The following is a 19,237-nucleotide window of genomic DNA, read 5'->3' on the forward strand; positions in this document are numbered from 1 at the left end:
CACATAATTATATCATGCTTTTCATCATCATTCTAATCTCATTGAGCAACAACATATCTATATCATTGACAGCATCAATGCCTATATAAATGTACATGCGCCGGTGAGGCGATCAAAACAAACTCCCAAAATATAGGCCGACAAGGCCGAGCATATCTAACCATATACACAATGTCTACGAGCCTCTAAGAAGGGTACATCATATCATAACATATAGGCGGGACAAGACCCCGCCGTGCCCATGAATATATACACAAAAGAATCTATACCAAAAGCTGCAGCTCCGAATAAATGGAGCTCCACTATGTAGTCCCTGAGATAGTACAACTATGGATCAAATCTGTCTCCCTAGCCACCTGCGGGCATGACGCAGAGTCCACAAACGAAAGGACGTCAGTATGAAGAATGTACTGAGTATGTAAAGCATGATCAATATCAATATGAAAGCATAATAGTCAATATATGAGACAACATAGGATGGGAGATAATAGCATCGTCATCATAGCACTTACCTGCTTTCCATAGGGACGTTCCATTTCTATTGCGTACTTGCGTACATACATTCGTATCCTTGCTCATTTACCTTTCGTATCTATTTTCATATTAGAATTCATATCTCCTTTCATACTCATGCTCATATCATATACATCGCATATTCATAGCCTTTACTTGGCACCTACATGGCCTTAACATATTCGTACTCCTATTGATGTCATACACATAGCATAATCGTACTCATATAGATGTCATATACATAGCATAATCGTAGTCATATAGATGTCATATACATAGCTTATTCGTACTCATATAGATGTTATATACACAGCATTTATATAGCGTACCCGACCACAAGGATTCGGTGTTTCACGTACCTGGCCCTACTAAGGCTTAGGGTTGTTCGTACCTGGCCCTACCAAGGCTCAGTGTTGTTCGTACCCAAGTGCAGTGGTGCACGCGCGTCGTCATATAGATATATATATATACATACTTACTATATTCTGCCCGGCCATATAAGCTCGGGGTTCACAATAGCCTCTCATGGGCACACATACATATAAGCTCGTATCTATCTTTAGCCTTTTTACTATCGTCATTCATTACCTTCTATCCTTAGAGTATTACTCGTCATATAAGGAACTTAGTACAATCGTATCATTTGAGCATCATAAGCTTAATAGCTTCTAGAGATAGAATCATTAGAGAACATCGTGGGCTCATAGAAGGAGAGATACTTAGCCAAAGAACCATGCCTTATGAAAGAAGGGTTAGCCTTACATACCTTTCCGTGCAACTATTCTATCACTTGTACGTTCTTCTTCAAAGCTCACGTTCTACCTTCATTGAAGTGCATACTCATATTAGATGATGGATAGCTTTAGCATTCATAACTAATTCTAGAGAAATTCGGACAGCATCTCCTTTATTTATACTACTTCCCTTATATTACATATCAACTCCCAAACATCAATAATAACGTTCGCAATATCGTCACAATGGCCTTTAATCAACTACATTACTCTAACTTCACAATTCACTTTAATTCGTCCACATTCACAGTCATACCTCGACAATACGTTCATTCACATACAATGTTGACTCCATACTCTCAATATCAGTTATAACATGATCATATTCATAATGTATCAAGAATCATAACTTATTCCAAACATTCACTCAAAAGTGACACTATTCACACATTCATAACCCATTTCTTATATTCTTTTGTAATCCAAGTGTTTCAACTTCCAAATACTTTAAACAACATGGAAACATCATAAAACTTACCTTAGATTGTGTAGGATTGAACCTTGGTGGCATATACCTCACTTAAGCAAAACCCTAGATTTTCCTTCACTTGAATTCCTTGTTTTTGATGAGCTTTAATGGGTTTTCTCACTTTGATTCACTTGGTTTGATGATTAGAACCTTTAATTTCCTTTGGATCCTTGTTCATGAAATATATGTGAAGCCCTAGAGACTTTAGAGAGAAGTGGAGAGATGTTGAGAATGAAATAATGAAGTTGGAAACACATTTAAAGACTTGAAACATTTCAGCCTATCGGGTGTTCCACGGACTGTTCCACGGTCCGTGGAACCTAGTGTTGTCTGTGAATCTGGTCGTGGTTCACGACCGGCCAATCGTCTCCTCTGCTGGCAGTTCCACGGACCCATCCACGGTCCGTGGAACACAATGCTGGCCGTGAAACCTGTACCGTGAAACTCATCGCTTCACCAAGTTCGATCCCGTCTCTCGTTTGATCTCCAATCCTTATGGAACCTTCTTAGCACTTGTTTATTACTTTATTAACAATCTAAGGGGCATTATAACTCTTCCCCAACACATCATCAAGTTGTCATCAACTTACTACTCATAAATCCCTTCCGATACTTATCGTATACATGGCCTTCTCTTGGCAACTTTCTCGTCTAACATCGAATGTCTTTCAAATCTTATTTACAATCATCAAATGCTATTTCTTACCTATTGAAACATCGTATACTTCGTGCTCTTCATTAGCTTACTCACTGTGCACTAACGGAAAATTTTTCGAGGTGTAACAAAAAGATACGGCCCGTATGTTCGATCGTATAAGCTGCACAGAAAAGGGGTCTTCACTGGAACAAATATACGGTCATACATATGGCCCATATAAATTATACGGACTGTATGTGTGTCCTTATAATTATGTCGGGATAGATTTTTATGTTTTAAATAAGAGGACCCCAAGTTCATATTTCATTTCTCATTTTCTCTCCACACCTCAAGAACCCTCTAGAACTCTCTCCACACTTCTCCTACAAGAATCCAAGAGAAATTAAGGATCAACTTCATCAAACCAAGGAAATCAAGTGCAAGAAGCTCACCAGGGTTCATCTAAGACAAGAATTCTCTTTGGAAGTGGAACTAGGGTTTTGCTCAAGCGAAGTGTTTCCACCTAGAGCTCATTCCCACACTATCAAAGGTAATTTTTATGATCAATTCATGTTATTTATAATATTGAGGGGTTGAAAGACTTGAATTATGGAAGGAAATAGAAAATGGGTTACAAACATGAGAATAGTGACATTGTTGAGTAGTAGCTTGATATGAATCATGATTCTTGATATGTTGTGATTATAATTATGTTATAAATGACATTAATAACATGGGGGAAACATCATATGAGGATTAATGTACTGTTGTATGATGACCATGGTTATGGATGATTTGAAATGGAATGGGGAGACTTGAATGATGTGGGGTGAAGGAATGTTGTTGAATGTGATACGAATAATGTTATTATTGACGTTTGGGAGTTGATTTATGATATGGAGAAAGTTGTATAAACAAAGGAGATGCTGCTCAATTTTCTCTAGCTTTAGTTCAAACACGATTATGTTTGCGATTATCTAATATTAGTATGAACTCTCTTGAAGGTAGAAATGTGAATATTGGAGAGGAACGTTCAAGAGATAGAGTAGCTAAACGAAAAGGTATGCAAGGCTAGTCCCTTCCTTCTAAGGCATGATCCTTATGACATGATTTTCCCCTATCTCTCCATGACTTTCTTACATTCCGAACACTATGAGTCAATGTTGAAAAAGGAGCTTCTTATGAGATAAAGATAAAAGATACGTTATGAGTACGATAATGATGATGAAAAGCCTAAGTTTAAAGATCCTTATATGACCCTTTGATGTGGCTTATTGTTGTTACACTCACCTTATCATGTTAGTTCCTTCAAGGTGAGGCAGAATGCTTATGAATACTCCATAATGGAATCGGGGGTTCACGACCTTACGTCACCCCGATAGAGTTATAGTTGTATTTGAGTTTTTATACATGCATTATGATAAGTATATGATGATGAGATTACACCGTGCCTACATGGTCGGGCAGACACCGCTAAGGCGGGCAGCGTATACGCCATGTCTAGATGGCATGGGTAGACACCACTAGTGGGCGGCATAAGATGTTTACCCAGGACGCGGGAAGCCTGGACGCGGGCTAATGATGATCACATCGTACCTATATGGTCGGGCAGCTTATATATATATATATATATATATATATGGACAAATGATATGATGATGTTAATGCAGTAAGTTAGCATGCATTATTCAGTCTTGAGTGACGATCGATTCTGAGTTGTTCCTCATTTGATGTCTCCTTGTTTCATCGATGTCTTATTGTTGTTTATGGCTTACATAATCAGTACAATATTCGTACTGACGTCCTTTCTTCTTGAACGCTGTGTTCATGCCCATATGTAGATAGGGAGGTGGTCCAGATTCATAGGAGCTATCAGCAGATTTACAGGAGCACTCCATTACTCCGGAGGTGCTATTTTGAGATATTATTTTGCGTATATATTTGGGCACGACGGGATCCTGTCCCGTCCTTATATCTAGTACTCTAGTAGAGGCTCGTAGATGCATATGTGTAGGTAGTTAATGGCACGTGATGATCACAACGTCTTCTTGTATATCATTTTTGATAGCCGAAGGGCTCATGTATATAAATATAGATTTGCTTGAAAGTAAAGATGGTTTCTCCTATGGTTAGAAGTAAGAGAATAATGAATGAATGCAGGATAAGTATGATGAGTAGTAAAATGAGTGGTGCTCAGTAGTTAGCTCAGGGTACCCGTCATGGCCCCTAGTCGAGTCGTGACAGTAACTCTTTGATCAGTAGTAAGTAAGGGTTTCTAGCATTGGTTCAGCCTCTTGTTCACCTAAATGAGTGTTTGATTGGGTGGCTCAACAATGTGTCCCCTCTTAATTGATGATTTCCCCTAAAAATTTTAGGAACCAGGACTCCAAATGTGATGATCATGACCTGTACTTTGTTTCTTTCCCTTCTTTCTTCCCCATCTCTTAATCTTATGCTACCTTGTTTCACTACCCCCTCCACTGTTACTATTACTTGCTTTGTTACTTGAAAGATGTGCTATACCCTCTTGGTTATACTATGACTGTTTTCAGAAGTTGTAACACTTGACGTGACTGGCCTTGTTTGAAAACTACTTGATTTTCTTCCTCTTGCATTAGTCAAATCCTCCTGTGGCATTCTTGTTTTAAGTGTATTGATAATTGGTATTGAGATTGCATATTATAGAACTTTTGCCTGCATGTTTAGCCCTAATTGGCAATGGAATGCTCAACTTTGAGATGTTGGGGATTTCTGGGAAAAACTTGAAGCTTTTATGTGATTTGTGTGTAGTGGTTTAGATGAGTATATAGTATATTAGCAAGTGTATATGGAGAGTATGCCATAGAGGTTTTTCTCACCATTAGTCGTGTATTATTCGAGTATATCTTGTACACACAGTCTTGACACTTAGAAAAATTTGAGAAAAAATGGGGAGTATACCAGTAGTATATCATGAATACTACCTCCTAACAATTCAAAAAAAAAAATTAGGAAGAGAAGGGCCTGGGCTTATTGCTTGGGTCTGTCACTTGTGTTTCCATACTTGACTTGTTACTGCTATTATTTTTGGGCCTATTCCACATACGGCCATTTTGGTTATTTGACATCGTGGATCATTAAGTGGGCTAGGCCCAATAAATTGTAATTCATTTTTTGCTTTGTAATAATTATTGTAGTCTTAATTTTGTACTTAGTTTAATTCATGAATGTGTACTACTATCATGTGTACCCATTTGTATTCTATACTTAGTTTAATTCATGAATGTGTACTACTATCATGTGTACCCATTTGTATTCTTGTCCACCTAAACCCGTTGGTGGGTCCCAACGAGGCCCACCAAGGTATCTAGATCGAGTCAACCCAACTTGGAGCAAAAAATGGAGCATACGTTTTGTCCCAGAGGATTTCCCAAATGCCTAACATATTCTTGTTGGGCTTGGTCGGCCCAATATCCCTATCCCTCTATTTATTTAGTAAAATTTTCACAAATAGCTACCTTTTAGCTCCTTCTAACAACCTATAACTACATGTTCTACATTTACAATTCGTAGCTAGAGGACCTATATTTAGCTAGTAGATGCGTCGACTTAAATATAGGATAAATATAGCGGAAATATACACGCTGAGAAAACTGAAAGTGCTATATTTATGGAAACAAAATCTATTCCAATTTAAATTAAAATCAATTTTTAATGTTCCCTGATTCACGCAAATATCCTCCCATTCCATATCTGATCTCATATCTCATTCAAACAGCTAACAAATTCAAAAAAAATTGAATTCAAAAAGTACATTCATATTTTTAACCCAAAAAAAAAAAGATTCAAAAACTAGTTCATCAAAAAACTTTGAAAAATAACAATATCAAACCAGTGAAAAGAGCTCGTTTTAAACGACGAATATATATTTGAATTCATCTGTTGAAATATCGAATTCAAGTTGAATTCATAATTGAGGTAACAACGTTTTCACTGCAACTTTTTTATTTTTTTTTATTTTTCTGAAATTTTGAAAAATATAATCAAAATATATGAAAAATATATAAAATATAGTCAACGAAACTAGAATAAGTAATATTGAACATAATAATCAAAAATACAATTAAAATATAGCCAAAATATAGTCATAATTGAGTTCATAATTGAGGTAACAACGTTTTCACTGCAACTTTTTGATTTTTTTGATTTTTCTAAAATTTTGAAAAATATAGTCAAAATATATGAAAAATATATCTGAAATATAGTCAACAGAAACCAGAATAAGTAATATTGAACATAATAATCAAAAATACAATTAAAATATAGTCATAATTGAGTTCATAATTGAGGTAACAACGTTTTCACTGCAACTTTTTTTTTTTTTTAATTTTTCTGAAATTTTGAAAAATATAGTCAAAATATATGAAAAATATATATACGAAATATAGTCAACGAAAACCGGAATAAGTAATATTGAACATAATAATCAAAATACAATTAAAAATACATGCAAAATATATATGAAAAACAACTATTAAAATATCAATCCAAAACATTAGGAATTGAAAATTCGGGTTCTATACCTCTAGTCCTCATGGGAGTAGAAGCTTTCTTAGCCATTTCACTTGAATCTAACAAAAAACAACCAAGAACAAACAGTGATAATTAATTATTTAGAGTTGCATTGCTGATTCAAACGGAAAAAAAAATGAAAATATAAGTTAAATACACGGTGAAACGTAAAAATCAGTATAGAATCTTACCTTTTTTGGGGAATTAGATTTGAATTATGAGTGAAATTAATGAGTAGTTAATTAGAGATAAACAAGGAAGTTGAACTATTGTAAAACTGATTTGAAATTGGAGGAAACTAAGGGATATTAGTCATAATGACGTGTATTTAGAGGGATAGGAGAGAGGGACGTTTTTTTTTTTTTGCTTAAATTTAGGGGTGTGGGAGGTTATCAGATGAGTAGTAAAAAAGTGATAGCTATAGGAAGTAAATATGTTATATTTTAGCTACTAAATATAATTATTGTAAAGTTTAGTTATGTTCCATAAATAAGTAATAATGTAAGCTATGCCAAGTAAATTTTACATTTATTTATGCATTTAAATTCTATACTTGTGTATTTATCTATAAATTGGAACCCTTAAGGTTACGCCACATTTAAAGTTGCCTAAACCCGATTTCTAAAACTATGTACAACCAATTTTGCAAACTTTAATAAGATTTATGACTTCAAACGGATTGATTTAATATTGTTTGGACTGAAAATGACCGATTTCATAAATTATGGGACTGATTTGGACATTTATGAAACATGTGGACTTGAACGTGTGGACTGATTTGGACTAAACTGGTGGGACTAATTGCAACTATTTAATACTTAGATTAAAAAATAAAATTTTGCTAAAACATGACCAAAGCATAGAATAAAAATGGACTATATATGTAGTATGCTATTATAATAGTGTGCCTAAAAAATTCTTTTCTTAAAAAACTATTTCTGTAATAAAAAAATAAAAAAATAAATATATATATATATATATATATATATATATATGTGTGTGTGTGTGTGTGTGTGTGTGTGTGTGTGTTTAAAAACTATTTTGGGTGGACTTATGTAGAGTCCTACTTAGGCTAAGAGCCTTCGGGTATTAGTCGAAGTGTTCTAGTCCGACACCCGAAACGCCCAATTTTGGCCAAATTCTACCACTTTGATTCTTGAAAAGAGGCATCTTTTGCATTGAAGACTAATTTTTATTTGCGGAAGTATGAAATACAAACTATCTTTTGTCGTAAATCAATTTATATCTATATGAACATATTATTAGAACCCGTAGGTAAATCACAATCTAGCGGATCCTTAATACCGGGGTGCCTAACACCTTCCCCGGGGGATCACCAGAGCCCTTACCTAGACTCTGTGTAGATTAGGTTTCTTTTAAAATAATCATAAAATAATTGTTTTAAATGAACCATTTTCGACTCAGTTTTTCCTAATTCCCTAAAAATTAGGTGGTGACCCTAAAAATAAGTCCATTTTGAGTACCATTACGTAGAAGTATATTTTTTCATTTTTCCCGGTACGATTGACAACCGTGCTTCCCCAGAATACTTTCCTTTTTAACTGAGGCAAGTGCAAATGCAAATCGGAAAAAATAGAACCGCTACAATGATAATCGAGTTTTTATGAAGTTTTATTTCAAATTATGATTATCAATTGCATGACTGGTAATAATAATACATTGGATTTTGGGTTGGTTGGTAAGGATTCACCTACTAGGTTGTAATATGGTAGGTGCTTGCACGGCCCGTAAATTGGATCGTGACATTTCTCCGTGAAGTTTTGTTCTTTTACAACAATATAAATAGTGACTCGTTTTAGGTAAAACATTTGATGTCTTCCTTTGCAGACTAGAAAAAATGAATTGAACGAATTGAGGACACGAGAAAAGGAGACATAATAGAGTAACTCCTTAGTATACTAGTGAGTATGGAAATGTCCCATTCTCTGCCTGATGATTTAGTTATGGAGATCATCACGCGCTTGACCTTGAAGTTTGTTGTTCAAAGTAATTTTCTAAACTAGAATCTTAATGGTATGATTTCTGATTCTTAAATTTCTCAAACAGTGCTCCCTATAAAAAGGATCCTTCTACACAACTCATCTATACATCAAATGGTTTTCGGCGAACAAAATCCATATCCAATCTATGAAATAAATTTTATCATTCTTTTGTGATAGATAATACTAAACGCATTAACTGAACTTATTTACAAAAAAGTAAAAAAGAAAAAGAAAATATCATGGAGGATATGGGGAAGTGTCGGAAGTTCTGGAGAAAGAAAGAGAGATAGAGAGAGAAAAGGGAGAAAGAATAACAAAGAGAAGAAATAAAAAACTGAAAGGAAAAATAAATTATTAAGAAAGTATAATTAAGTATGATATATTTCATCCAATTAGAAGATGACATATGTACAATTGGGGATAATTTTTAGTTATAGTTTTCTATCCCTCACGCTTTGCATAAATTGATAACATTTTCTTCCCATATCATATATATATATAGGGGTTATATATTTATATATATATAGAATATATATATATACAAACATCCATAAAGTTAAAATGCTAAATTGAGTTTAGCGGGGGGAGGGGGTATGCCTTTTCCCTATAACTTATATCACCTGTACTATTTGTCGTGTGCAGCACACGTGTCCAAACATGATTCATTAAAAGTATTTATACTCTGAATTGGGATAAAATTATTTGAGTAATATTTATTATTTATCATTCTGATTTCTAAATGGGTAAGAACCATTATAGGTTAAAATACCTACTTCATATATTCTTCATGTGGATCTTTTGAATCACTTTAGAGATTTCTCCGAAGAAGTTTTTTTTCAACATCACTATAAACAGTGACGCGTTTTAGGTAGAACATTTGTTGTCTTCCTTTGAGACTAGAAAAAAAGATTTGAACGAATTGTAGACATGAGAAAAGGCAACATAGTAGAGGAACCCAACAGTATATTAGTATGGAAATGTACCACCCCCTGCCTGATGATTTAGTTGTGGAGATCAACCTGCGCTTGACCTTGAAGTTTGCAATTCAAGGTAAAGTTCTAAACATGAATCATAATGGTAGGATTTCTAATTCTTGAATTTGTCAATCAGTGTTACAACATAATCTATACATCAAATGGTTTATTCAGAAAATTCCACAAAATCTCTGTAAACCCTATCCCAACCACTTATTGTGAGATAACTTTAGAGCATGTCATTGACTTTTGGCCTCATTCAAGAGTTTGATTCTCTTTGATTTTTAAAAAATTAGCATTTACAGTATTTGAATAATTTCAATTTACTTTTCCGCTTTAAATATTTATGATATTATATAATGCAACCTTAACATTTTTTTTCCAGTAGAACTTTAAAAAATAGTACAAAACCCAACATTTCAGAGCAGAGAGGTATGTTTTCCCTCTCATGTCGATGAAAATGATAATATTTTCCCTCACAACAAACTCCCTTGTGCAATAAGCTTCTTTACTTTCATGAATTAAAAGGACGACTTATAACCATGTCACTCTAGTATATTGTTGAAAGAAAGCCAATGGATCTCTATAGAAATGTCTACTATTTATTCACCCAAGAGCTTGGCTGAGCTTCCTCTTCTTCCTTATGCTGCCTCACCTTCTGCCTTGCTGCTGATGTCTGCTCCTTTAGGTTTCGCATCTACAGTCTCTATAGCTTTAGATGAATCCTTTGTCACCTCTTGCTCTTCCTCGTCGCTATCATCAAGTTCATCCGCCATATCACCTCCCATTCCACCCATCATTGAAGCCATATCACCTATTCCACACATCATGCCACCCATTCTGCCATCATTCCGGCCATTACACCCGTCATTGAGGCAATATCACCACCACCCATTCCATCCATCATTGAAGCCATATCATTACCTGCCTTTCCGTTGAATTTCGAGAAATGCATTTCAGGCATATCTATATCGCCAGGTCCAGCATCCGGGTTCATCATTTTCATCAACCCACTTGTCCCAATCTATTGTCACACAATATGGTCCTTTCCCGTCTCCACGCAATAATTTGTTTTACCATTTCGGCTATGCTTTTTACATAATGCAGAATATACTTCTCATGCCAGTACTTATTTAATTTTGCTTTCCTCCACATTAACTTTATCCTAGAGCTCTAGTTTCAATTCGTAGAGATGGTCTCCTACCCCACCAGTAGAAGAGAAGTTAAAAACTCGTATCTCCAAGTTTACCTTTAGATAATTTGCATCTAGTAATATCACAACGAGATACACCACATCAGGCCTCTGTGCCCACATGGCTTCTGGATGGAGGCTCATATTTGAATTTGGAGTCTGGGCTGAGCAGATGATTGCAACATTAATATGACTTATATCGTATGTACTATCATTATGTGCACCACGCGTGCAATGCACATGTGACATACGTGTCCCAATATAGTTCCTTAAACATACTTATACTCTTAATCGGTATATAATTATTTGAACAATATATAGTACTAATTGGTTTTATTTTTAAATGAGCAAGACTCATTATAGATAAAAATATCCACCTCCTTGATTGTTCATGAGGATCTTCCAAATAATTTAAGAGATTTCCCCAACAAAGTATTGTACTTTTAACACCAATATTAACATTGACACATTTTAGATTAAATGTCAACTCGGATAACTTTTTCGGCGAACAAAATCCATATCAAATCTATGAAATAAATTTTATCGTTCTTTTGTGATGGATAATACTAAACGCATTAACTGAACTTATTTACAAGAAAGTTAAAAAGAAAAAGAAAAAGGCGTGGAGGATATAGGGAAGCGTTGGGAGCTCTGGAGAAAGAAAGAGAGATAGAGAGAGAAAAGGGAGAAAGAATAACAAAGAGAAGAAAAAAAAACTAAAAGGAAAAATAAATTATTAAGAAAGTATAATTAAGTATAATATATTGTCATCCAATTAGAAGATGACATATTGTAACGACCCGTCCGGTCATTATTTAATATTTTGCGAAACCATGCCCAATCTAGGTCGAGGATTGTAAATAATAAGCTCCATGATGTGTTTTAAGAGTTAAGAGTGGGAAAAATCAATTTCAGAAGGATTTGGAAATTTCGGGCCGTAAAAATAAAGTGGACCGCTACAGTGGTCAATGGACAGCCATAGTGGTACCGCTATAGCGGCTTAGCGACCGCCGCAGCGGTCCCCGCGGAACAGTAGCCCAAATTTCTGTACTTAGTCTATTTTTCTCTCCTTTTTCAACAAAAGACTCTCAAGGGTTGCTCCTAGGGTTCCTCATGAAAGAAAAACCATTGACCCCAAGAAAAAGAAACCCTTCTAATTTCTTTTCCACCCTTCCCTACGAACATTATCGCTCGTGGATTCGGATGAAGACTAAGCAGACGAGCAATTCTTGGAGAATCAAATATTTTTTCATCAAAGAGGTAGTTTCGTGCATTGCATTGCATGGTTTATGCGGAGATATAGGTAACAGGCAAGGCTGAGTATCGGCATTGTGTTATCTGGCCTTGTGGCCGTTGAGCTGAGTACATGAATTACATATATGTATATGATTTGGATCCGCGACCGAGGTTCATTCCGAAGCGAAGGTTAATGCTCTGTTCTGAGGAGTATTCCGGAACAAGTGGTACATGGACACCATGGGTCCCCTGCAGGTTATGGCTACTGAGCAAAGACATCAGATAGCGTGTATATATAGTGTGTTTGGGCCCTGCATGGCATTTTCATTGCACTACATCTCATGATTTTATGTTATACATAGGGGTGGGCGTTCGGTATTCGGTTCGGTATTTTCAAAGTTCGGGTTCGGTAATTTGGTAATCGGTAATTGAAAGGAGATACCAAATACCGAACTTTCAAATTTCGGTTCGGTAATTCGGTAATCGGTAAATCAAACTTCGGTTCGGTACGGTATTCGGTAATACCACATTGAAGTCGAAGATCATCACTGGCCAAGCTTATTTGCCCATATATATAACGGCTTCCGTTAATGAGCTTGATAGGATAAATGCTTTCAATAACATAATCACGTAAGAAACAATCTCGGCCTTTCTCGGATATCTAACGATCCCAAGTGCAAAGGTAAAAGATTTGGAACCAAAACTGACCTTTAATTTAAGTATGACCATGCAAGCGTACATGGAGCCAAAATAAGCCGACAATCTCTACCAAGAAAATTAAGAGAGGCAAGAATATTGTCACCTGTTACTCTGCCTCCACTACCCCAACCCAGAGCCAAAATAAGAAGGGAAAAAGAAAAAAAAAAGGAAATAAAGAAGAAGACGAAACAACCAGTAAGCAGTGACTATGAATTGGAGGGCATTTCACAACACATGGCCGATATAACTTAAATATATTACAATATAAATCAAAACAGCCGACATGGAGAAAAGACAAGCTCTTTAGGATCAACAAGTACAAAGGGGTATATCAATAACATTGTAATAAGGAGACCTTAACCAGAGGAAATTAAGGACAACGGAAAATTATTTCGGTATTCGGGAAATACCGAATTACCGAACTTATAATTACCGAATACCGAATACCGAACTTTTTTAATTTTATTACCGAAAACCGAAATACCGAATACCGAAATACCGAAACCCTCGGTTCGGTTCGGTAATTCGGTTTTCGGTGTTTTATGCCCAACCCTAGTTATACATGTGTGTACTACTGTCATTAACATTGCTCATTTATTCCATGTGTGTTGTTGAGAGTCTGGTGGAGAGGGGGTTACACAAGGTAAGTGTAGTGTTGGTTGTTAGATAGTGATTTATTTTCCTAGATACATTGTATTATAGTAGTAATGTGAGTAGGTGAACTCTTTTAACAACAAAGGTAAAAGTATAGCATACGGTGAGTGGGAGAGCGAGAGCTGCTAGGTTGGATGAAGGTAGGGAATGGTTATGATTTAGTAGAATACCTTATATTTTGGGAATAAAAGGAGTGAACTTCGCGAGTGAAAAAGGTAAGGGGCGAGGTGGTAATAATCCTTATTTAAAACCCTGAGGTTCATTGACTTACCTGCTTATCTTATTGACTTTATATTGTATTGCGTGAACTAATCTTAGTCGACCTATGATGCTTACCAGTACGTGTGGTGTACTGATACTACCCTTGCTACGCCCTTTTCTGGGTGTAGATGTGTTGCAGGTCTTAGCTGAAGTTTCGTCGCGTGGATCTATCGGATATTCTCCTATATCTTCGCCTATCTCACTCCCGGCGGAGGCAATGTCATTTATTTGTCTTCTTGTATTTTAGGCGCTCTTGTACCTGTCTAGACTAGATCTCGAGGAATTCTTTTGAATTTTTGTTGTATTTGAAGCGAGTCTGTAAGAATTATCTACTTTAAATTCTGTAAATTTTAATGATGGTTGCCGTATGTTTCAAGGGTTGAGTTTATTGGTAAAGGTTCGCCTACTAGGTTAGTAATATGGTAGGTGCACGTACGACTCATGGGTTGGGTCGTGCCACATATGTACAATTGGGGATAATTTTTAGTTATAGTTTTCTATCCCTCACGCTTTGCATAAATTGATAACATTTTCTTCCCATGTCACCCGTCAAGGGGTTATATGTTTCACTTCAGACTAGAATATGGGGGGATACAAATGCCCATAAAGTTAAAATGCCAAATTGCGTTTAGCCGGGGGGGGGGGGGGGTTTATGCCTTTTCCCTTTGACTTATATCACCTGAACTATTTGTCGCGTGTAGCACACGTGTCCAAAAATTATTCATTAAAAGTATTTATACTCTAAATTAGGTTAAAATTATTTGAATAATATTTATTATTTATCATTTTGATTTTTAAATGGGTAAGACCCATTATAGGTTAAAATACCTACTTCATTGATTGTTCATGTGGTTCTTCCGAATCACATTAGAGATTTCTCCGATGAAGTTTTGTGTTTTTACATCAATATGAACAGTGACTCGTTTGAGGTAGAACATTTGATGTCTTCCTTTGTAGACTAGAAAAAAAGAATTGAACGAATTGTGGACATGAGAAAAGGCAACATATTAGAGGAACTCAATAGTATATTAGTGAGTATGGAAATGTCCCACCCCCTACCTGATGATTTAATTGCGGAGATCATCCCGCGCTTGACCTTGAAGTTTGTAGTTCAAGGTACAGTTCTAAACATGAATCATAATGGTAGGATTTATAATTATTGAATTTGTCAATTAGTGTTACAACATAATTTATACGTCAAATGGTTTATTCGGAAAACTCCACAAAATCTCTGTAAACCCTATCCCAACCACTTATTGTGAGATAACTTTAGAGTATGTCAATGACTTTTGGCCTCATTCTCTTTAATTTTCTTAAAAATAGCATTTACTGTATTTGAACAATTTCAGTTTACTTTTTTGCTTTAAATATTTATGATATTATATAATGCAGCTTTAATATTTTTTTTCAGTAGAACTTTAAAAAATAGTACAAAACCCAACATTTCAGAGAGTAGAGGTATGTTTTCCAGCTCATGTGGATGAAAATGATAATATTTTCCCTCACAACAAACTCCCATGCATGATAAGCTTCTTTACTTTCATGAATTGAAAGGGAGACTTCTAACGATGTCACTCTAGTATATTGTTGAAAGCAATCCAATGGATCTCTGCAGCAATGTCTATTATTTATGTACTCAAGAGCTTGGCTGAGCTTCTTCTTCTTCCTTATGCAGCCTTACCTTTAGCCTTGCTGCTGATGTCTGTGCCTTTAAGTTTCGCATCTACCATCTCTTAAGCTTTAGTTGAAGCCTTTGTCACTTCTTGCTCTTCATCGTCGCTATCATCATAGTCATCCCTCATATCACCTCCCATTCCACCCATCATCTAAGCCAAATCACCCATTCCACCCATCATGCCACCTATTCTGCCCTTTACACCCATCATTGAATCTATCTAAACACCACCCCTTCCACCCATCATTGAAGCCATATCACAACCTCCCATTCCACCAAATTTCGAGAAATCCATTCCATTCATATCCATTTTGCTAGGAAAAGCATCAGGTTCTTCTTTGTCATCCACCCACATGTCCCAATCTACTTTCACACAATATGGTGCTTTCCCATCTCCACGCAATAATTTGTTCCGCCATTTCGGTTATGCTTTTTACAAAATCCAGAATATACTTCTCGTGCCAGTACTTATTTAATCTTGCTCTCCTCAACATTAACTTTATCCTAGAGCTCTAGTTTCAATTCGTTGACATGGTCTCCTGCCCCACCAGTAGAAGAGAGCTTAAAAACTCCTTCTAGCTTAAAGTTTACTTTTGGATCTTTTACATCTGGTAATATCACTATGAGATACACCACATCAAACCTCTGTGCCCACTTGACTTTAGGATGGAGACTCATGTTTGAATTTAGTGTCTGGGCTGAGCAGATGAATGCAACATTAATATGACTTATATCGTATGTACTATAATTGCGTGCAGCACGCGTGCACTGCACATGCGACATACGTGTCCCAATATAGTTCCTAAAACATTCTTATACTCTTAATCGGTATATAATTATTTGAACAATATATATTACTAATTGGTTTTATTTTTAAATGAGCAAGACTCATTATAGATAAAAATATCTACCTCATTGATTGTTCATGAGGATCTTCCGAATAATTTAAGAGATTTCCCCAATAAAGTATTGTACTTTTAACACCAATATTAACATTGACACATTTTAGATACAATGACAACTCGGATAACTTTTCCGGCGAACAAAATCCATATCTAATCGATGAAATAAATTTTATCTTTCTTTTATGATGGGTAATACTAAACGCATTAACTTAACTTATTTACCAAAATGTAATAAAGAAAAAGAAAATGGAATGGAGGATATAGGGAAGCATCGGAAGTTCTGGACAAAGAAAGAGAGATATGGAGAGAAAAGGGATAAAGAATAACAAAGAGAAGAAAAAAAACTAAAAGGAAAAATAAATTATTATGAAAGTATAATTAAATATAATATATTGTCATCCAATTAGGTGATAACATATGTAAAATTGGCGATAGTTTTTAGTTATAATTTTCTCTCCTTCACACTTTTCATAAATTGGTAACTCTTTCTTCCCAACGTCACCGTAGTAGAGGAACTCAATAGTATATTTGTAATGGAAATGTCCCACTCCTTTAATGATTTAGTTTCAGATCATACCGGTTATATGTTTCTAATTCTTTTTCAATCATTGTTCTAGAATATGGGGGTACAAACACCCGTAAAGTTAAAATGTTAAATTGAGTTTTGCGAACAAGTTTAGCGGCGAGGGGGGGGGGGTGTGCCTTTTTCCTATGACTTATATCACCTGTACTATTTGTCGCGTGTGGCACACGTGTCCAAAATGATTCATTAAAAGTACTTATACTCTAAATTGGGATAAAATTATTTGAATAATATATATTATTTATTATTTTGATTTCTAAATTGGTGAGATCCATTATAGGTTAAAATGGCCACTTCATTGATTGTTCAAAAGGATCTTCCAAATCACTTTAGAGATTTCTCCGATGAAGTTTTGTTTTTTTACAACAATATAAACAGTGACTTGTTTTTGGTAAAACATTTGATGTCTTCCTTTGTAGACTAGAAAAAAATAATTGAACGAATTGAGGACATAAGAAAAGGCAACGTAGTAGAGGAACTCAATAGTATATTAGTGAGTATGGAAATGTCCCACTCCCTTCCTGATGATTTAGTTGTCGAGATCATCTCGCGCTTGACATTGATGTTTGCAGTTCAAGGTGAAGTTCTAACCATGAATTATAATGGTAGGATTTCTAATTCTTGAATTTCTCGATCAGTGTTACAACATAATCTATACATCAAATGGTTTATTCAGAAAATTCCACAAAATCTCTGTAGACCCTATCCCGACCATGTATTGTGAGATGACTTTACGGTATGTCAATTACTTTTGGCCTCATTCAAGGGTCTGATTCTCTTTGATTTTTAAAAAAATAGCATTTAATGTATTTGAACAATTTTAGTTTACTTTTCTACTTTAAATATTTATGATATTATATAATGAAGCTTTAATATATTTTTTTTCAGTCGAACTTTAAAAAATAGTACGGAACCCAACATTTTAGACCATAGAAGTATGTTTTCCACCTCATGTGCATGAAAATGATAATATTGTCCCTCGCAACAAACGCCCATGCACGATAAGCTTCTTTACTTTCTTGAATTGAACAGGACAACTTATAACCATGTCACTCTTGTGAATAGCTGAAAGCAAGCCAATGGATCTCTACATCAATGTCTACTATTTATGCACTCAAGAGCTTGGCTGAGCTTCCTCTTCTTCCTTATGCAGCCTTGCCTTCTACCTTGCTGCTGATGTCTGCTCCTTTAGGTTTACATCTACCGTCTTTGTAGGTTTAGATGAATCCTTTGTCACTTCTTGCTCTTCATCGTCGCTATCATCAAGTTCATCCCCCATATCACCTCCCATTCCACCCATTCCGCCATTATTCCACCCATTCCTTCCATTACACCCATCATTGAAGCCATATCACCACCACCCATTCCACCTATCATTGAAGCCATATCACTACCTCCCATTCTACCAAATTTTGAGAAATCCATTCCATTCATATCCATATTGCCAGGACCAGCAGCAAGTTCATCATCTTCATCCACCCACTTGTCCCAATCTATCCACTTGTCCCAATCTACTTTCACACAATGTGATGTTTTTCCATTTCCACGCAATAATTTGTTCCACCATTTTGGATATGCTTTTTACAAAATGCAAAATATACTTCTCGTGCCAGTACTTATTTAATTTTGCTCTCCTCAACATTAACTTTATCCTAGAGCTCTAGTTTCAATTTGTAGAGATAGTCTCCTGCCCCACCAGTACAACAGAAGTTAAAAACTCCTTCTAGCTCCAAGTTTACTTTTAGATCTTTTACATCTGGTAATATCATAGTGAGATACACCACATCAGGCCTCTGTGCCCACTTGACTTCTGGATGGACGCTCATGTTTGATCTTAGTGTCTGGGTTGAGCAGATGAATGCAACATTAATATGGCTTATATCGTATGTTCTATTTGTTGTGTGTGGCACGCGTGCAATGCACATGCGACATATGTCTCCCAATATAGTTCCTTAAACATACTTATACTCTTAATAATTATTTGAACAATATATATTACTAATTGGTTTTATTTTTAAATGAGCAAAATTCATCATAGATAAAAATATCTACCTCATCGATTGTTCTTGAGTGTAACGACCCTTCCGGTTG

The 19,237-nt window shown here is 35.5% G+C and overlaps 2 pseudogenes; both read right to left on the bottom strand.

Moving 5' to 3' along the window:
- Positions 1 to 10,426: 10,426 nt before the first annotated feature.
- On the bottom strand, positions 10,427 to 18,998 carry LOC132040801 (uncharacterized protein OsI_027940-like; annotated as a pseudogene).
- LOC132040803 (uncharacterized protein Os08g0359500-like) lies at positions 15,473 to 16,336 on the bottom strand (annotated as a pseudogene).
- Positions 18,999 to 19,237: the final 239 nt, after the last annotated feature.

This window comes from Lycium ferocissimum, chromosome 12, assembly GCF_029784015.1.
Source record: "Lycium ferocissimum isolate CSIRO_LF1 chromosome 12, AGI_CSIRO_Lferr_CH_V1, whole genome shotgun sequence".
In the NCBI taxonomy this organism is placed as follows: Eukaryota; Viridiplantae; Streptophyta; class Magnoliopsida; order Solanales; family Solanaceae; genus Lycium; species Lycium ferocissimum.